We start from the raw sequence: 22385 nt of genomic DNA, 5'->3' as shown, positions 1-22385 counted from the left end.
TATTCTGTAGAATCAAAATATTTGATGATCATTTATTTGCTTATGCATGGGGACTTGTAAAACATGCTTACACATGTAGCGAATTAGACTTCAATCAAATGTAGTCACTTCAGCTTTTGGAGGACTACCAGTTCAACTTTGAAGAGCCAAATGCAAGAAATCACTTGATGAAAGTTTCTGTAGGAGGTGTTTGTTGGAGTCTTGGGCTGTCAAATTCTTCAGGAGTGTTCTGATCTTGTTCTTTGGTCTGAAACAATGTACATAGAAGAGATAATCAAAAGACTTTGATCAGATGCAAAATTCAACACCATTCCTTTCCTTCATTTGCAAAGTTGACATCTATTCAAAATATTCAGGTTACCGAGGTTATAATATTGACTTTCCTATATTCATATACTGATGTCTGTATTAGTTATACTTGAAATTCACGTTTGCAGCTTAGACTTGTAATTTATACATTTTCTAGAAAAAGCCAGCAGATTTACACCTCAGAAAAGGGATATGTGAGAAGGGAACTGTCTATGTAATATATACAATAAATGTAGTGCTGTTCCTTCAAAGTGAGCTGAAGGTGCTATGCAAGCTAAACAACTCAGTCAGAACCTGTTTATCCCGCATCATCCCACTAACCTCAGTGAACAAAGACAGCACTGTACAGCACATAAAAGAGGGAATTATGATAAAATCCCAGCAAGTCCTACTCATAAATTCAAGAAAGAAAAGTCTATAAGAAAAAGTGATTCTTCCAGTCCTGAAGAAGTAAATAACTTTCCATATTCAAGATTTTTACTCTTTTGTAAAAATGACAGCAGCCTGTGTCAATTATTAAGATCAAATATTTTTTCATTTCTAATATGTCATGCAGTGCCATGCAGAGTGTCTCAGCTGACATACAGAAGACTTACATATCCTTCTACCAAACCTGTTACCTCAGCAAATACTTCTGACTAATGGTATATAAAAAAGGATCTCAGATATTTATGAAAAAATCAAATTAATGTTCTCACACCACAAAAAAACAAACAAAAAACCAAAACAAAAAACATACAAACAAACAAACAAAAAAACCCAAAAAACCAAACAAACAACCAAAAAAAACCCCTAAAAGCAATGTTTTTTCTGAAGCCTGGTCAAGGTTGAGTAAAATACTATTGCAGAAAGGATCAAAATACTCACATAAGCAGAGATTTGGATGACTAGAAAAGCAAAGAGCTAAGTAGGTCTTCTGGTCACAATTCAGTTTTTTAGGATATGTGTTGCAGTTAAACAGATTATGGTATGTGATACAGTTGATTTGCAGGCTTCATCACTTGGATGTCTCCAATGTTCCAATTTTGCCTTTTGGCCACTTTCCTACTGAATGAACTTCCACAAGAAATGTGTAGTGTTCAGCATTCTTGGTGTTCTTTTTCCCATTGTCTCTGTTAAATTAATAAGGACTACATATTTCATTTCATTTCTGAGACTATCAGCCCACAAGTCAGAGGAATTTTTTTAAGTCCTGCAAAATGATCATCTCATGGCTCCTGTAGCAAGTTATCGCAACAATAAGCCTGCCTTTCCGTCTTTCTGAGTTACTGTGATATTATCCAAGGCTAGCTAAAGAGTTTCCAGGGAATGAGTTCTGAAGTAGGGCCAATTTTTCTACAGTCTCAGGCTCTTTCTTCTATTCTCAGAAGAGGAGGTAGACCTATGGACATCTGATCTTTCTGGTTTCTAGAATTCACCTTTAGTTTTAGATAATTTTTAATTTTTGGCATTAGCTCTTGTGAATGAAACTGGTTCCCAGGAACATAAAGTCCAAATAGCTCAATTCAGCCAGACTGATATTGTCCAAAAAATAAACAAATCAACATGAAAAGCCTTCTGGGGATACAGCTCAATTTTAGCACATCTGTTCAGCTTCTCAAAACAGGCACATCCCTTGGTAACCCTTATCTTTCATTAGATTCTGCAGATGCTGAATACTCCATCTGTGCTCCTCCCTGGAAGTCAGAAAAGCTGAATAGAGGCTGAGGTGAACGGCACCATCCCAGCACATGGGAAGCACTGCTGATGAGCCCCACGGCACTCACAGGAGTTGCTGCATGGCAGCCTGAGCTCCTGTGCCTGGCAGTGGTGGGACAAGCACCAAGGTGAGGGGGGAACAGGCAAAGGAGTTCACCCCACACCTGGCTGCAGCTGGTGCGCCGTGCTGGGCAGCTGCTGTCCCATGGCCGGGCTGAGCAAGGCTTTCCTGCTGGGAACTTGTTGGAGCTTGACTCACAATTTTCCTTGTCTGTGCAACACATTTCTGTTGCAGAGTCTCCAGGGAATTCCCACACCCAAAACAAACACCAGCAGGCTTCCTTCCCAGACTAGATTGTGACTTTTCCCTACATGCTTTGTTAGTTTGCATGTTGTCTCTTCTTGCTTAACAACTGTGCTTGTGGAAACTGCTCTCATTTCATCTGAGGTTACCTACACTTAAATCTGCCTGAATGGACATGATTCAGTAGAACAGGCTTCCAAAAGACAGTTGTTCTGCCATTAAATTTCAAAGGACAGTGATTTAAGGAAAGATACAGTTTATGCTTGACCCTTATGCCCACTGAAAAACCAAAAAGACACAACTATATACTCAGATGTAAAAACGTCACAGGACCATGATGAAAATGATATTGATGAACAACACATCTTTTCCTTCATTTGCTTGTAGCATTTGAACATGAATGAAACCTTAAGTTTAATAAGAGATCTATCAATGACTCATATAAAAATTTCAAAAATATATCAATTTTGTGTGTGGGAGTCGATAACATGATACAGCCAGTTGAAACTGAGGGGGTTGCTGGAATTGTGTCCTGCTAGAGGTTTTATCTGTCCTAGCAGTTTTGGGCAGGTCCCACTTTCTTCAAGGTCTGCAGGTGAGAGGGGAATACACAAATCCTTCCACAGAAAGAAGCATTTGAGAGGAGGGTTTGGTCACCAGGTGTCCACCAACAAGAAGCATAGATAAGTGTGCAAAATACTGCCTTCCAGCACATTGTCAGCAGTGATATGCTCTCCTCAGGCCTTCAGTGTCCTCACCCTGACACAATCATCTCACAGAGGGACCAACAATTTTGTTGCTCACAAGTCTGTCAGACTTCAGCCAGTTCATCTGAGCTCCGAGCCCATCCTTCCACAGCAGGTATCCTCATGACAATCTGCTACCATTTCTCTTTCCCAGTTCTCAGATGGAGCATTGCCTTGGTTCCCTCCATCTGCCTCTCATTTCTTATTCCAGACTCCTTGGTGAACCAATGGTAAGCATTGGGCTTGCCTCAGGCTGCTATAAATTTGTTTTCCAAACAACATTTTCCAAAAGATAAATTACTGGGGAAGAGAGTTTGTTCCAGCTCTTGACATCTTCATTTTGTAACTCTTTAACTCCTCTGTGGTTTGAAACTGTAACTTGTAAGTCCTGGTCGGTGGGGTGGTCCCTCTGACTGGGAAGGCATAATTCATGTCTTTACAAAAATCTGCCCAACCATGCTCAAGAGTCTTATTAATTCTCCTGCTGACCACACTAAAGGAAAAAGAAAGCATCAACCCAGAAAAACTAAAAACTGTTTGAACAATATGAAGGGCTTGAATGTTCATGAAGGTCTGTTAGCTCCCCTGATGCAGGGTGAAAACAGAATGCCAGACTCTCTTGGCCTTGCAGTGATTTTCTGCTGGCATCCAGCTTACATCTAGGAGAGAGCTGGCTGATTTGAAAAATTAGAGTTGCTTGTAATGACATTATGAAGATGAGGGAAATGAGTTGATGAGCACACATAACGACAGTGGGACCAGATAAAACAATATATAGTGGAGAGCACAGGTGGGAGTGGAGTAAAGGAGTCCACCAACCAAGTCTGAATGAAGAACTACCATAGAAGAATAGTTTGGGGACAGAAAATTAGGACATCAGGAGAAAACAAAGGAAAACTTGCTTAGGTTTGCACAAGGTTTTGGTAGTCAGGGAGCTGCAGGGATGGTATCTGACAAGAAACACCAGAAGTTGTTCCAATGCCAAACAGAGCCAGGTCTAGATAGCTCAAAGACAGACCAAAGTAAATCCCATCAGCAGTGTTGGTAGCACTTCTGAGACAGCACATTTACAAAATGCAAAAAAAAAAAAGCTGTGCAAAGCTGTGCAGCATCACGCAGGATACATGAAGGAGAACATGTGAGTAACAGCTCTGCAGACACCAACATCAGCAGAGAAGGAGGAGGAGGACATGGTCCGGGAACCAGAGCAGAGATTTCCCTGTAGCCTGTGGTGAAGAGCATGATGAGGAAAGTGTGCCCCTGCAGCACATGGAGATCAGCAGTGGAGTAGAGATCCACCTTGTGGCTCTTGGAGGATCACCCACTGGAGCAGGTGGATGTGCCCTGAAGGAAGCTGCAGCCTGTGGAGAACTCATGGTGGAGCAGCTTTTCCCCACACTGAAGCACAGGAAGTGAGGAAGGTGCAGCAAATATAAAGTGTTATGAGTTAACTGCAAGACCCATTCCCCATCCTTTCTGCACCACTTGGGGGAGGCGGTTGAAAAGTTGGGAGTATAGATGAGCCTTGGAAGAAGGGAGAAATGAGGGGAAGATATTTTTAGGTTCATTCCTATTTGCTATTACTCTGCTTTATCTATAAATAAGATTAATTTCACCAAGTCAATTTTGTTTTGCCCATGATGGTAATTACTGGAGTGATCTCCCTGTCCTTCTGTTGACTCACAAGATTTTAGTTATATTTTCTTTCCCCTGTCCAGCTGAGGCAAGGAGTGGCACAGAGGCTTGGTGGGCACCTGGCAGCCAGCCAAGGTCAATCCACCATAAATATTAACATTGTATTTGAAATCTGGGAACATTTTCAAGTAAAGATGAGAAAAAGAGAGGAATCCACATGAAAATCTGACAAGTATGTTGTTAATCAGATTTTTAAAGAACTATAAATGCATAAACTAATTAGAATAGAATAAAAGCATGAGTAGTCAGCGTAAATAAGCAAGTATAAGAACTGAGTGAGCCAAAGCTGCTCTGAATAATTAGTGTCATCATGCATCTTGGGAATTAATTAAAACCACACAAAATATGTTGTTAATTCATAGAATCATTAAAGTTTGAAAAGACCTCTAAAATCATTGAGTTCAGCCTTTGACTGAACATGACCATGCCAACTAAACCATGGCACTAAACACCACATCCTTCTTGGATTCTTGAATATCCAAGTAGTTTCTTGAACACTAGCTGAGTTGGTGACTCCATTGATGCCCTGGGCAGCCCATTCCAATTCTTAATCACTCTTCCAGTGAAGAAATTCTTCCTGATGTCCAGCCTTACCTTAACTCTTCAGAAATCAACTTTACAAAAGGTATTGTATTTATATTATTACTTAAGAGTTAACTTGAAGTGCATATACATGGATATAGCAGCTGCATAGAAGAGCTGGGAGAAAGTAATTGACAAAATGGGTCATAAAGAAATATTGGCTTAACTGTCTTAATTGAATCCCAGATGGACATCAGCTATAGGCTATCAGCTTTTGTTGTCTCTATGGCAAGGCAACATTACATGATTAGGATAATACCCATTTAAAATATTGTGCTGGCACAATCAGTCCTTGAAGCAAAACTAAAACCTGTATAGAAGTTTAATTCCCTCACAGTATCACAATGGGTCGGATTGGGTGGGTCAGTTTGGAAGGAACGGCAGTGGATCATCTGGTCCAACCTCCTTTCTCAAGTAGGATCACCCTAGAGAACACAGGATTGTATCCAGGCAGAGAGCTCTTGAGTACCTCCAGTGAAGGAGATCCCACAGCCTCTCAGGGCAATCTGTTCCAGGGTGCAGTCACCCACACAGCAAAGTTCTTAACTTATATTGAAATGGAACTTCCTGTGAATCCCTTTCTCTGCCCCTGTCCTTTCCCTATACTAACATGCTGTGGTTCTAATACGGAATCTCATATTTGATTACATCATTACAAATTAGCTTTTTAAACAGCTACAGAAAGCAATGTCCTTAATTGATTTACATAGTACATTTAATCAATCAAGTCAGACAAAAAGTGAAATTCATTTACATAATAGGCATCATGCCTCCAGAGTGCCTTTTGATACTACTCTGCCTCATATACCAAATCTTCTCTTCTCTTCTCTTCTCTTCTCTTCTCTTCCTCTTCCTCTTCCTCCTCCTCTTCCTCTTCCTCCTCCTCTTCCTCTTCCTCTTCCTCTTCCCTCCCTTTTTTGTTCCTTCCCTTGCTGAAGATGTGAACAAGTGCTTCTTTGATACTAACAATTTCTACACTACACTACACGTGATCTTAGCCAAAAGGCTGAGAACCAGCCTATAGATTCCTATAGATTTATGTTTAATGTTTGATTGGCTTTTAAAATTCAAAATTTCAATTTGGTTATATAACAGCTTCTGTTTTTTCTACTCTAATGATCTGAGCTTACATTTAAGTTTTTCTTCAGATGATGGTCTCTGAGCAACTCTCCTTTCTCAGCCATCCTAGTGCCAAGAAACTTTTGTGATTTACTCCTTAGGTGTACTTATTTGACTTTATTATGGACAGTTAGGGAGTTTGACATAGACAAGTTCAGACAATATGAAAAGATGAAAGAAACTTGGAAAAAACTTCAATATGCCTCCACTCTAAACCCCTACATTGTCTTATCTGTGATACTAACCTTACAGGACTATCTATTCTTACTAGAATTAGTCCAGGAATGCTTTAAAATCATGCTCAGAAAGCTGGCAGCGAGTAAGAAGAGGTTGCTGCATGAGAGCTAAGGTGACAATGGTGATGCGTTCCCTGAAGACCTCTCTGTGTTTTCAGTGGCCATTTCTGAGCTCAGGGTGTAAATCACTATGTCACAACTGAGCACTGGATTGTGGGCAACAGCACTCACAGCAGAGCACGTCTGCAGAACCAGTAGGATTCATTATTTGGCCCCCAGAAATCTGAGAAGAGTTCAAATGGATTTTACATCACCTGAGCCTTGCATGATGCTGGCACTTGCAATTAGCAGTCTGCACAAAGGGACTCATTCTGCCAGTGACTAAAACATGCTCTGATACAGCTGTGTAATAGGTGGCAAAGATTATGCATGCTTAATCTCCTCTCCTGGACAGACTTTACCAAAGGGTGAAACTAGCCACATCAGTTCCAGTATTTCAGAGAAACCACTTGACAACGCCTCTCCCACAGGCTGATCTGCTCTGCCTTGTCCCAAGGAATGGACACTGTGCTTTAAGCAGTTGATTATTCAGCAGCTAGATAGCATGCTGCTGACCAACTTGTGAATTAGTTATTAACAATTATTCCACTCATTTTTATTTAACACATACCGCATGACACCACTTTTACTACTCCTTCTGGTTGTCCCCATGAAATTCAAAATGAGTTGAAACCATGAGAATTTTCTATCTTAAGAGCTATGGTACTCAGCTATTGCAGACATAGCATTATTTGGTTTTGAAACTATTCAGAAGAGATCTCACTCTACATAAGGCTTCATATGTCTGAGGAAATAGTTCAGGTGGCATAGCAATTTGTAGCTGCTATTGTGTCTTTGGTGATTTCTTTTTCTTAAAATTTATAATTCATTTTACTAATTATAAGCATCAGTTATGAGGCCCAACTTGTGTTTCTAGTTGAAGGCAGATTTATCTAAGATCTTTAGATCCAAGCATCCAGCAGTTTCAACCTAGAGTGTCTCAACCAAGTGGTGCAAAGATTTACAAAATAGAAATTCTGCACTGTTACTCTGTGTGACAAGCTCAATATCAGACTCCTTGGTGGCCTTGCACCATGATCGTATCACTGCTCCTCAGTTTCCCCACAGAGAAAAAAGAAAATGGACTTCCCAACTGCCTTTGTTGGGAAAGGATGGTGACCCATAGATGTTGTATGAGCACCACAAGCTGAAGAGTAGATCTACAGAGTAGAAGTTTGCACATGAGGTAATTGTTTGGGCTCTCTTTGTAGTCAATGAAGAGAAAAGGGAAACTGCAGGGGATGATTTATGTCACCCTAAAATAGTAACTTTAACTAGGGCAAATGAATCCCATCTTGGAAGTGGCTGTTTGGCTGCAATGACTATAAAAGGAGTCAAGGAAATTATCTCTCAAGTAAATGTCAACACTACAAACACGTGAAGTTCATTAAGATTATTCCATCTGAAGGTCTCTGCAGGTCACAGCAGGGACCTCAGTATCCTGTTATTAGCCTCTGACCTTTGCCTGCTCAAAGAGCCTTTAGACTTAGAGGACACTCTGACCCCTGCACAAGGGCAATCAAGAGAGCAAAATAAACTTGTAAACTGCTGTCAGTCTGCTCTCTACAGAGATGGTGAGAAAAAAATCTCTATCATACCAGTACTATGGATCTCTAAAGCTCCAGACTCTGCCTGTGTGGCTAAAAAAGATGTGCTCTGCCATGATGAAGACAAATACATGCCATACTTATTGCAAAAGTCCCTAGGGAAACATATTTTGGTCATAGCTCCACTGTACTAAGTGCTGTGCTTTTAAACTAGAGACAGTCTGCACCACAAACACCCTCACAAACTGCCTCACAGGCAAGACAATCAAAGTATTGTGGTCCACCCCTTAAAGATGGGAAACTGAGAGAGACATTAAACACTGACTTGCCCAAATTATATAGGAAGTCTGTGGCGGGACCTTGTTTCTCCCAAAACATTGTATATAGCCACATGCTTGCAACAATATTGCTAGTCTGGGGAGAGAGAGACTTTTCTATCAGGGTTGTGCTTACTGATGCTATGTGATTTGCTTTTCTGTAATTTGGCTTAATTTCATGTAAGTGAAATGTTTTGCAATGCAGTGCATGACTGTACAGTATCAAACCACATCAATACCCAGCTCTTTGGTGAAGAGGGGATGGAAGAATTCCCTGGAGTGACTTTCAAGAAGTTTCAAAAGTCTCCTTCCCTTAGCCAAACAGTGTGGAGACAATCAAGGCTGTAACAATGATAGCTTGAAAGCTAGCAGGTTGCTGGGTTATATTCTCAGCATGAAGCTAAATGTTTAAGTTTATACATATGTAGAACCAAGTGTCAGCTGCTGCTAAAAAAAGTGTTCTGTTTCCAAACACTGAAAATTTACTCAACATCTATTTGCAAATTCATAAAGTTTCCAAAATAGTGTGTTTGCATTTACAATTAAAATCCAACCTTACAAACAAGAATTTTTGGTATCTGATGGAAACCAGATGAGAAACACTTCTCAAGAGGGATGGGTTTTTTTCCCCTCTATAACATAAAAGAGGGAAACATCAGAGTGTCAAATACAAATGAAAAAAAGTTCAAGAGTAAATTGTGAGGTTTTGAGAAAGGCTTAGTAAGGGCATGATTCAATATTAATATGCTATTGTGATCATGTAGAGTCACTGAAAAAAAAAAGTTTCTGCTTCCATTATAAAGTATTAATCTTACTCTTTGGATAGAAACTGCAGATCCTTGGCTTTCATGCTTTTTAATTATGGTTTAAGATCAACAATGAAATCAGCTGTTAAATCCTCATGAGTGATTGATTTCTAATGGCTGTCAGAATTCCCTATTATTCCCTATGATTACCTATTATTACTTCTGCAGAATGCAGTTTCCAGTTCTGAATGCTCTTCATACACAGAAGTCTTATATTTGTCATCAGAACTTACAGTAAAAGTATTGTTTCAGGACTGTGACCACACCACAGTTTTCTGCATCTTCCTTTCCCTTTCTGTAAGAGGTATTTTTAAGCATGGTTTTAAAAAATGTAAAATAAATGCCTTATTTCTCACACAAATAATGGATTCACATCCACATATCAGGATCTAATGTTGTGTATATCAACAAATTTATTTGAAATCTTGGAGATAATATCAAGCAATGAATGGCAAAGTCAATATATTTTCAATTTCTCTTACCAGAAAAGAAGAGGAAGGAATGTGAAAGGCACTGATTTAAGGCTGATAGAAGGCAGCAGTTGCATGCAATCTCTTTTATACACTAAGCTAATCTGTTTTATTCAGTATCATGAGGTTTATCTGAGGCAAAGAACTTAGCAGAATTCAGATGGAAAATGACTCTTATTTGGAAAATGAGACTTTCAGCAGTTAGGTAACACTACAACAATTTAAAATTGAAACAAAAGGTAGTCATTCCACTAAGGGGCCTAAATTTCATTTCCTCCTTGATAAGAAATTTTCAGCAGTTTATTTCCTAATTGCTTTTGGGAATTTGATTAAGTCTGCATCAGACACCAGCCTGCTCTTCTGAACCAGTGCTGGAGTAAGATCTAGATGGGAAGGCTTACATGAGGTAATACCTTATCCAAAAGTGATGGTATATTCAGACAGATTGATTTATTTAGAAGAGCTTCTGTTGAAAAACAGCTGTTGAATCCCTGAGATGCATCTGGGGAGCCCCTACCTGAATGCCAGAGTCTGAAAATGACTTCTCTGTTCAGTGGCAGGCCAGCAGCCTGCATTTGCTTGGCCTCAAGTAAAAGGTCTCAAAAGTAGATATATTGTAAAATTTTTAAATAAAATATAGGCATCTCCAAAGCAAAACAATTTTTCTAAAACCTAAAGTTATAGTGGAATTTGGAATTATATGCTTTGAATTACTCTTTGTTTGGTTTTTTGTTTTGTTTTGTTTTTTTTTTTTGCTATTTTTTATTTCCTGACTGACTTTTATCAGTACTGTAAAACATTTGACTGAATGGCATAGTAAAAATAGTGCCAAGAGCAAAGAAGATTTTATGCCCTTCCATTACAGCCTGTTAGTCTCAGTTTACTGGGCCCATGAATTCTTGAACACTTCTCAATCTACATTCATTTGTTCATCAGGTAAATCCCTCAAGTAATAAAGAGTCATGGAGGTGTCATGTGGATTTTGCTACAGAAATATTTAACAGTCTCTCCTGTGATTATTAAATAGAGTAAAATCACTTCAAGGGAATTTCATGCAGATTCCACATATGAATTTAAGAAACTATCCTTCTCTGCTGCCAGTGCCAGCAGCAGCAACTGGTCTGAACTCCTCTGGTGATCAGACACAGGTGCCTTGGGTCTTCTGAGCTCTGGGAGCAAAAATCCAGGTTTTCCCTATGCCTGCTTTATTCTCCTTCTCACAGCAAATCTCTCTGAGGATGGCTTCATGCCTTGCCCCATGGCATGCTCTTTGAAGATACAATGCTCCACACCCTTTTCCCCAATCATTCCCTCTCCTTCACTAGAGACCTCCACCTCACAAAAGCTGTTTCCCTTGTACTTGCAGATTTACTGCCCTGGAAAGACAAGGATATGAGCTCTCTAATTACCAAAACTTAGCCCCTGGGAAGTCAGCCTACAGCATTCATGTACAGGTATTTTAGACAAGCATTTTCATGCCCTTCTCCTGTCCTCCCTTCCCCTATATACAAAAGAAGCATCCACAGAGTTACCTCACCATCTTTCTTCCAAAACTAAAAGGCTAAATCCTTTGTAATTGAAGGCAGTGAAGTATTTCACATTTCACATAGAGCCAGAGAGCTCTATACTACATGATCCCATAGATCAAAAACCACACAAACACAAAAAAAAAAAAAAAACACCACCAAAAACCCACCCTGAAATCTTTAGAGCATTATTAGAAGCTTCACATACAAAAGTGCCAAAATCTAGCCCTCTCAAAGGAACCAACCAGGGAAAAGAGGGAGAAATGCAGTATCTGAGGTCCATGTCATAAGCAAGGGGTTTGTTAGATGAAAATAAAAGAGAAGAAGGCAATTTCCCCATTAAAATCCAAATACCAGTCCATTAGTGGTTTTATAGAAAAAAGAGTACATATCCTGAAATATAATGACTGGGTTTAGCCTTGAGGACATGATCAAAGCACATGAGCCAAAAAAGTACCTCATGGACTTCTCACTGGCCACTGACATATGAAAGGGAAGCAAAACTCCATCTTTCTCAGAAGCAATATTTTGCACTGAAGGGTGGAAAAAAGAACATTCTTCCTTGTTTTTTCACCTACCTGGCAGAAACTTTGAAGAACAGAGCTAATTAATTTCAATGTATTAATTTCAATTAATTTCAAATAGACAGGATCATCAAACAAGTTTTCATCCATCCTCTCTTGCAGATATCAGCAAGTTGAACAGCCAACTTGTGGATCTAAATTCAGGATCCTCCCTGTCTTGCTGTGAAAGCCTTATTCTCTATCTAAAAGCAATTGCATTTCTTTCCTTTCACTTCACATGTCGGAAGGCCATTTCTGTGCTTCTAAGAGATGCAGATCTAGCTAACTGCATTCAGAAAGAAACTGTGCATTCTGCTTTGAACCATCCTTATATTTCAATAGCTCTTCACTTTCCCTGATATTTTCCTATCTCCAAAATGTATCTTTGAATACTACATTCAACCTTGACTTTGATAGACAAAATAAGCGTAGCTCGTTTCACTTTCGTCTCCCTCACAAAACAGGTTTCCCTATATCTGTTTTGACATTGCAAAAAACCTGATTACCAGTTACCTTGTATTCTCTTCTATCTGACTCTATCTGTATGCTATCTGATTTTCCATTCAGATTGTAAACTCCTTAGGACACAAAATACTTTTCTGTTTGCTTCTATGAACTTCACAGTGTCCTCTGAACTGTGACTGAGGTTCCTGGGTAGGATATTGCATCAATCCAAATTTTCATAACCAAACGCAGCAAATGTATCTGAAATCCCACTAGAAAATGAATAATGGAATTGTGAACCTAATTTTCTTGATATTCCAAACATGTCCATTCATATTCCACTTGAGGATTTGCTTTTTTTTTCTTTTTTTTTTTTAATCCAACAGAATGCCTGGAAAAGAGATCAAACAAATTCACCAGGTTCTTACCTTCTCTACTATATCCTGAATGCCCTGACATGCTTTCTGTTTTAAAGGAAAGAAGATGAGTAATACAGATGAAAGAATACAAGATAGGGAGGTGGTTGAGAACAGTAGAGAAAGCATCAGATAAAATATAATACATTTTTTTTATTACACCGAGCGAGTCATTTGGTAGGGGCACTGGATATGGAAATAGAACAGGCAATAATCTGAAGTAATATGCATATACTTCATGCCTCTTCCCAGGCAATTAGTGATATCCATCATTCTCAGCACAGGGACCATATTGCACCATTCCTAAGGTCTGCCTCCCCCTTCAGACTTCTGACACTCATGTATTGGATTGATTCCTGGATGTCATAGCTATGCTGACAGAAATTCCTAATTTCAGACAGTTATAGCATCAAACTGTCCTCTTTTTAGGGAAGGGTGTGTGTCTATGGTAGAACAATGCCAGGCTAACTGCACCCATATGAGGAATGCTTTACATATCCATCAGCTTACAAGTAAAGCAATCCAAGAATAAACTCAGCCTTAGTTACCACACCCCTGGAGTGAGGTGTGTATTATCAAAATGAATATACTATTAAGATAGTGATAAGTATTGAAATTTTTGTCTACATGCCTTATCTGAAGCTCATTAACCCTGTTTGATATGTATCAACCAGGTTGTGCGCAGACCTCTTGAAGGGAATCTAAGTTACATCAACCACTACATTTGCATTTTCTTTTAAGCATTTTCCCTGCACCAAGTGGTGGAAAAACCCTGAAGTTTTAATGAGAAATAGTCCCTGTTTTTACTTTGTTGCAAGAGATGATAATTGCAGAATGTGGCATCATTTGCACATACCAAAAAAACCAAAACTCTTACACCTTATCATGTGCTTTTCCTTTACCTCGTCCAGAAAAAAGTAAAGCCATTGCTTTAAGTGCTTTTTCACGTAACCTGAAAAGAAATATACTTTTCAAGTGCACTTAAACTCTGCCTAAGAACATCCAAACACTCTGATGAAGAAATTTCCAAACAATAAAGATACATGATAAAATGAAAATAAATATTTTCAGTTTTATGAAACATTTATCCCTGAGCAAACTCTCTGTAGTTATGTGACAAGTCAGTAATGACATGCTCCGTGACTTATGGGGTGAAAATTATGTCCAAATCCTTCAAACAGTTTAAAGAGTGATTACCATCCAACTCATAATTCTTAGATCATAAGAATTCCATTTCAAAGCTGAAGAATTCCATTAATTATCCCATTGTTTTTGGTCAGCAGATTAACTAGATTTGCATCATTGTAGGATCTCTGCTTCTTCAAAGGAAACTGGTTAAAAACTATGCTGTGAGACTATTATTTGTTTTCCAAGATGGCAGAACAACCCTCTATCTCAGTTCCTTTATGATTACTTACAGGACTTGGTGCTCTGGGATAGATTCATGCCCAAATAGAAGTAGAAAGATGAAAAACCTCTAAATTCTTACATAATTATAGTGTGTATCATAATACACATATCAGTCTTACCATAAAAGAGGGAAAAGACAAGAATGGGTTTGTGCTACATAAGTGGTATTTCCCTCAAGCACTGAGATGCTATGATTATCTTCATGAATCTTTACTTGTGTTACTGGCATTTGCAAAGTCTTGTGCTCTTTACTCCCACCGTGGTATCTGGCACAGGGATGTAGTGTCCCCGCCAGAGTTCAAGAAAAGGAATGATTAAAAATATAAGAAAGTAAGATTTTGGTGAATCAACAGGTGTGAAACATTTGTTAAGTATAAATGAAGCAGCTACAAATGTTAAAAAGTCAGTCCTACATAATATATCTGTGTCATCAAAAAAACTGGTAAACTATGGTTACCATTCCAGCAAGAAATCTTTCTGCTAGTATAGATAAATGTCTTTGAGGATGCCAACAAAAGGACTCCTTCAGGCCAACAGGATGCCCCCTCTAAGGACAGTATTTGGAAAGTTGCTTTCCCAAACAACTCTATCTACTGAGTTGTTTCCCAAACAACTCAAATATAAAGGAATCCCCAAACATCTTCTCTTAGCCAAGCCATCAGGATGTCAGAGGATAGCAGGAAACAAGCTTCCTGGGTAAAATGTCTAACAGGGATTAAATATGGATAGAAAAGAGCCAGTCTCTGGTTATATACATCCATGTTCAGCCTCTCTACCATAGCTTGCTTGACAGCTGAAATACCTGTGAAACAGCATCTGAACCATCACAGCTTCAGTAAAACCAGTGCTAATTTTGAATTCACTTTATATGGCAGAGTATAAACTAGTGGAAGACTAAATATTATAACCAACGAACTTATTTTCATGAGCCAGTCTTTTGAGGGGACGGATTTTGACTCTTGCTAGTATGCCCAATAGGAAAACTCTTGGTGTAAGATCTCATTAAAACATATTCATCCAGAATTAGAATCTCTTGCTGGTGAAACCAACCATCCCAAACTTGTTGAGTGAAAAAATTAGCCATGGTATTAGCTCATGCAATACCAGAGGAAACCTGATTCAAGTGGGAATGAGCTGATTTTTGAGCCGTTCACCCATTTTTGCCATATTTTTTTACCTCTAATGGTAATGTTAGCCAATTTTTAAATAAGAGCAGGTGTCTTGTTTTCAGTAGACTGAATAATTTCCAAACACTAGAACTTGACCTGAGCAGAATAATTTCTAGTCTTAATTTATGTTTAGCTTTCTACTAATTGTTTTATGCTTTCTGGAGCAGAATGCTAATAGCACAATACTCAGAACTTAGAAGCAAAAGGAAGACTGTAACTTTTCTGGTGCTGGGTAACTTTTTTCAAAATCACCTTGACTACATTGTGAAGGTGTTTGACTGCATTTGGAAATGTTGCCCACGGATACTAAAAATGCATTCATGTTTCCATTTTCAGAGGGCTTCCCTCACTTTTTTATTACTTTTAGAGTACATTCTCTTTACTTCCCTTTACAGTCCTGCAGAATTATCTAGGCCTGGCCGGGGCTAGTTTCGGCAAGAAGTGCCCACCCATTGACGAGATGGAGAAATGAATTCTGCTCCAGTGCTGAAGATGCAGTATTCCCAGGCCAAACCAAAGCAGAAATAGACTGGAAAGCTTGTTTTTAAGCCCAGTTTTGAAAACTCAAAGCATTTAGTTATTTTGGTGCTCATCTGACTCTAAAGCACTTCCCCAACCCAAGGTTTTGATATATGCCATGAAGAAGTAGTTAAATGGAAGACTATCCAAAATATACTATGTATTCAGAGTTAATTTCATAATAGTAATGTTGGGAAAGTAGAGCTCTGTCAGTGCAGAAACATGAAATAATTTTCAAGATTTTTGTTTTCAACCCTGAATTCAGTATAGAGCGTGCATGGATGTGATACCAAAATGTCACAACAATATTAAAAACATAAATCTGTGAAAGATTAGTGAAACTAAACTAGCGAAAGAAGATGAAGCTAAAAACAAACAAATGAGAGCAGAAAAAAGTTCTCCTTTATGAGTGAAGAAAGTGAAATTTCCTACTTCTGGACTAAGAAAAAGTGGACATTGTGCCCTTTGAAGAAAGTATGAAACAAGCACACAGAGTTGTGCTATAACTCTAGTATGTCCATCAGCCTTGTCTCCATTGAGCCTGACAGGCAGCCTCTAAGAACTGCTGAATTTAAAGCAGAAAGAATTCAGCTGAATCTTTTGATTTCTTTTACTTTAGAATTAACATGTCTTAGTAAAATGTTTTATGCATTTTTAGTGTCTTCAGGTATGAGTTTCAACTAGAAAGTCCTATTGGAGATAGGGATGGTCTTTGCTCTGGCCCAGAGAGAACCAGAAACTGATAGGCCCTAGGAAAGATCAACACTTCCTGAGATAAAAAGGCCCTGCAAAATCCTGATCTTCAGTATAATGTTCTCTGCTGCTAGAAATCACTTTAGCAGTTTTAGAGGTCAATAAGCAGTAAACTTTAAATGGACCCAAATTCCTCTTTAGGCATATCACGAATCTGATCTGATCTGATCTGATAGCGGACATCAGGAAGTAATGGGCCTCAGGAGAAGTCCACACTGCAGCATCATACTTCCTGCTAAATTACACAATGGGCTTAACCAGCCTGGAAAGGTTCATTATCTTCTCAAACATTAAAAAAAACCCAACAAAAAAACAAAAACAAAACCAAAAATAAAAACAAAAACAAAAACAAAAAACACAAAAAAAACCCACCAAAAAACCACCAAAACCTGCAAAAAACCACAAACTAACTCTGTTAAACAGCATTTACAGTCTGCATTAACCCTTTAAGTGTTCTGAAAATTAAATTTTAATTCCATCTTCTCTCTGCAGTTCTTGGGGTAGGAAACAGGCTACAGTGCTTGGAATTTGCATACTAAAAACATTCAAAAGCATTAAAAAGTTAGTACATAAATTAAAATTTTTACACTAACTTTTCTTTTACCTGGTTTTCAGAGTAAGGAAACAGAAATATTTAGATCAGCTGGGATTATATTTGTAGTTGTTGTAACTGTAAATTCCAGGCATCACACAAATTGTGCTGAATAGGCTTTCTATGTGGGCTTGCTGCTCTGCCTTAATCTCCTTGTGGATATCCTTCTGCTGAACTTGTGACTTTAACATGATTTTTTGTATTTGGCTTGGAATGGACTCAAGTTAAATTGAATGAAGGATATCTTAATTACCAGATCAAGTGTCCACACAGTCTTGTAATATGGTTTGAATTCACATATTTAACTTGCTTATGTTAGTTTTTTCCAAATGTCCCTTAATAGAGGATCTGTACCATAATTTGTAATTATCAAGAATTTTAGTAGAAGTTTAAACAATAAGCATAAGCAATGAAAAAACCCTATGAAAATTGGAATGGTCAATAAAGCATACACAGCAGAGGACTTAAGCAGACCATCTGCATCTTTAATCAAACTTTACTGCTTTAAAAAAATGTCACAGCTATGTTTCTGCTCTATATGTAGATACATATAGAGCAGAAACATAGCTTATATGCTTAATTTTGATGTAGCTCAGTTGGGCTACATCAAAATTAAAACATTATGCTACCAAAAGTCCAAAGACCAAAGCTACATAGTTATTTTCACATGAAACCACAAAAGCACAGGCTTACACTCCAGGAGGTGGAAAGGGTCATGATTTGGGTCCCTTTTAGCCATTTCTCATTGCATTCAGTTTTTCCTGCTCATCTTAAGCATGGTAAGAGTTTCATCAGTAAACACTTAAATTCATTTCCATCTTTACAGCTGAGACCCAGATTTCTATTTTGGCCAAATTAACTTCTGACATAATTCTGCTCGCCAAGAAGAATTAGATCTTGTTTTCCCTTAATGTTTTTCAGAACACTATATTTAGATTACATTTTTCATAAATACCATCTCTAGATTAAAAATTAAATAGATTATATTGTGACACTTCTTATTTATTCTTGAATGTTCCATCAGCAAAGTGTAGTTCGAAATTTTTCATGCAGTATGGACATTCAATGGAGAGCAATTAACCAGCAAAATGAAAAATTAAAGAATAATCTAAACTCAGAAGTAAAAAAAAATACAGTTTGTGTGTGTCAGTGCTGCAGATAATTTGCTACCTTCTTGGTTTTCATCAAGAAAAGCAAACATATGGGCCACATTACAAAATTGTTCAGGGACATATGGTATTGTATTTAAATGGTAAAATAAGTGACACAGGAAAATCCATGATACAATGTATCAAAATGTTTTAGAAATCCTGGTGCTCTGCAGTCAACTTTTTTTTTTTTTAAGCATGGCAGAATGTTTTGAGTTACATAAATGATTTATTGGCAGCAGTTTATAAATGGATTTATTGGCAGCAGTTTTATAGTGGCTTGATCAAACCCCCGAGAGATACATTATCCTGACTGTATAGATCTTCTCTGTGCCACCATGAAGGCAAAGAGAATTACAGATCAAAAGATTTTGTCCTGAAATTTTTATAACTAGTTTATTTGCTTCAAAATAGAGGGGGGTCAGGGAAATCTATTGCTCAATAGGGAGATTCTGCATTTAATAACACTTTATAAGTTTGATCCTATTTATAATCACAACGTACAAATACAATGGAATTGTAATCATCCATCCATGGCAATGTTATCATCTATCTGCCACTGTTTCTGTTTGCATGTACATAGCCTGAAAGAACAAGTCCTTATTTGTCTAGGTTTATACTTCAAAGATGTTACAAGCTATGCAAGCTTTCTTTTCTTCCCACCAGGTGGGGAAGCTAATGCTCCTAAGAATAAAAGGTCTTGACTCTAAAGTAGTTTGGTAGAACCTTCCTAATTTAGAAAGTTTCTCTTTTACAGATGGATGGTAAAGGTACACATTGATATAAAGTGTTTTCAGTCCGTGGAGAACAATTTCATCAAATATTATGTATTCAATATCAGCAAAATTCTTGAAAGGCAGAGGACCAAAACAAAGCCCCTGAATCTTCCATAGAGCAGAAATAATGCTTGCATCTAAGTCCTCAGATCTACTACTTCAGCCACCTCACTTGTTTCTAAAGACAGTCATTGATTGCACTGCACTCTAAGATTTTGTTCTCATACAGATAATCAGATAATAATGCAATCACAGAAACATAGACATTTGTGCTGGAAGGAATCTTAAAGATTATCTAGTTCCAAATTTGTACCACAGCAGCGGAACTTTCTACTAGATCAGGTTTCACAAAGCTCCATCCAACCTGGCCTTGAACAACACTGCCAGGGATGGGGCATCCACAACTTCTCTAGGCAGCCTTTTCCAGTGCCTCACCACCCTCACAGGAAAGAACATCTTCATTATATCTAATCTAAATCTACTCTCATTTTGGAGCCATTAAATAGACCCCTTGCCCCACCCCTACATGCCCTTATAAAAAGTTCCTCTCCAATTCTCTTGCAGGCCCCCTTTACACGCTGGCAGGCTGCTACAAGATCTCCCTGGAGTCTTCTCCAAACTGAACAACCCCAACACTCCAACTGTCCACATCCCTCTTATGCTGGATGTCCCAGAGCTGGATGCAGCACAGGTGGGAGTCTCACAAGAATGGAGTAGAGGGGGAGAATCACCTCCCTCAATTGCTGGCCACATTTCGAGGAGGAGCTACTCCATGGTTTTGGCAGGCACCAAGTTGAGACTGACAAGCCTGTAGTTTTTTGGGTTTTCCTTATTTCCCTTTTTAAAAATGGAGGTTGTTTTCCCTTTTCAGTGAAACTTCACTGTGCTGCCATGAGTTTTCAAACACAATAGATAGTGGCTTAACCACTTCCTTTGCCAGGTCCTTCAGAACACACAGATGCATCTCATCAGGGCCCATGGACTTGTGCATGTTCAGGTTCCTTATGTTCTTGAACCTGATTTTCTCCTACTGTGGATAGTTCTTCATTCTCCTAGTCCCTGTCTTTGTTGCTGTGACTTGGGCAGTGTGACTGGAGCATGTGCTGGGGAAAAAGGAAGCAAAAATATGATTAAGCACCTCAGAATTCTTCAAATCCTGGGCAATCAGGTTCCTGTTTCCTTTCAGAGAGGGTTCATGTTTTGCAAAGAGTGAGCTGAAAATGCCTTTTAAATTAGACTCATCCTGGTTAAGGCCTGCAACAATACAGACTGTTCTTATCACTGATGGACACACCTCTAGAAATCCATTTGCTTCACCTAAAATTAACCTTTAGAAATGTCTCTCATGCTTCACTATGCAGAGGGAGCAAGCATTGAACTGAAGGCCCAAGAAAAAGTGCCTGTTAGGAATAGTGAATATCAGCCCTTTGGGTGTGTACTTGGCACAGTGCTCAACCGTGTACTTATGTAGGAGTCATTTTAAAGTGTGCCATTGTTCTACTAATATGACACACTACAGTGTTACAATGATAATGCATTCTCTAAAACAGATTATTTCATCCACAGATGTTGTGTCACAAGCACAAGGAGAAAGATAAAAAGATATATTAACCTGAAGCAGAAGAGAGAGTTCTGTGCCTTGCCTCTGTATGCACACAGTTTGCCAAGTGGCTTGGCACAATTAAGAAAAAAGCACCGCTGGAACCTTCATCCAAAAGCAGATCCAGTTCAGCTGCAGATACTAGCTTAGCTTAAAGCCACTGGATTAGAATTTGGATGGAAACTGAAACATATACCTTGGTCTGAAATAAGAGGTGATTTAGTAGCTTAATGGAAACAGACACTGGCTGATTTAAAGTTCTTTTTGTCTACACTTTTCTTAAAGTCTCTCATGTGTCAGATATGCTGTTATTATAACAACTGTATTGCCAGATGAAATAGCAACCTTTTGTGTAAATGGTTACTTTTGTGAATGCTTAGTTTCATGCAGTAGATTATCACAGCACAAAGACTACACAGCATTTCAGTGATATACAATGATGTTCATGTGAAGGAATAGTCAGTGTATCAAAAGTTTCAATATTTCTTTCAATTTTTAAGCATGTAAAGGTCTCTTACAAGTAGAAGGTTTTATTTAAAAAATTAACCCCCTTCTGTGATTCTTTTCCCTAAGAAGCAATTAAAAAAAAAAAGTAGAGAAAAAAGACATCTTTGTTAGCTGCTTAAAAATAATGGTGTTTTCAAACTAATTCCTTTCATGTATTAGAAAGTTTTCATGAAAAACTACTTAAAGCCAACAAAGAATTCAACTTTCCCCTGTTTAGTATCTGAGTTAGCTGGATGGGGAAAAGAAAGCATGACAAAAGATCACTGATGCAATGGAGAGGTTATTGGTTGTGGCTGAACAAAACCATTATAGACAAGTGTAGGGGGTTGTTAGCAGGGGTCTTTTTCCCTCATCTCCTCAGAACAGAAATAAACTACATGTCTAACAAGTCTGGAGAAATCAGGCTTCTCCAAACATTTGGCTGGTTCTATCTTTATGCGTTACAAGAAAACATTGTGGATGACCATAATTGAGCCAGCCTAGCATTAGACACCTAACATTAAATTTAGGCCTGTTATGAATCTGCTCAATACCACTGGTCCATTTCATAGCTTGGTCACCTCCAGAATATTTTGGACATCTATTGTCAAATTGCTTTCATTCCCTGAAGCAAGAACTGCCCTTTTCTTATTTAGAGCTAGAATGACAAGATGCACAAGGCCCAGAACTGTAATTCTTGATGGTCTAAATGGGTATTTAGCTCTCTGTGGCTTGCAAAGCTCTGTGTAAGCATAAATGAAGAGCAGTGATATAATTCCCTTTTGTGTGTGCTTTATAATGACCCACTGGGAAAAGGCAGCTCAAGGTTAATTATAACAAACAAGGAGAATGAAAACATAAGACACACTCTGTTCTCTGGCCAGGCTTGAAGAGAGTATCACACTTCTTGTGTTCACAGCTCCTGCAGCTATTTCTGTAGACATTGCATGTCAAGCATTGGCTATGTACAGTGTACCTTGAGATGGGAATCTTGCCCTGCCTTGATAAAAATTATTTGGAGGGTTTCCTCTTACCCAACTTCTGCTACCAGAAAG

The 22385-nt window shown here is 38.4% G+C and overlaps 1 long non-coding RNA gene across 1 annotated transcript in view; it reads right to left on the bottom strand.

The window, feature by feature from the left end:
* LOC139594964 (uncharacterized) overlaps positions 1-22385 on the bottom strand; it is a 134904-nt gene that overhangs the window by 3372 nt on the left and 109147 nt on the right. Inside the window, exon 5 of the long non-coding RNA XR_011680798.1 lies at positions 72-247. This is a non-coding gene — a long non-coding RNA (uncharacterized lncRNA). The remainder of the gene's footprint in view (positions 1-71; positions 248-22385) is intronic.

This window comes from Agelaius tricolor, unplaced genomic scaffold, assembly GCF_023055355.1.
Source record: "Agelaius tricolor isolate 1412-34295 unplaced genomic scaffold, bAgeTri1.0.p SCAF_1, whole genome shotgun sequence".
Classification (NCBI taxonomy): Eukaryota; Metazoa; Chordata; class Aves; order Passeriformes; family Icteridae; genus Agelaius; species Agelaius tricolor.
The sequence above is the reverse complement of the archived record's forward strand: the minus strand, read 5'-3'. Positions and strand labels throughout refer to the sequence as shown.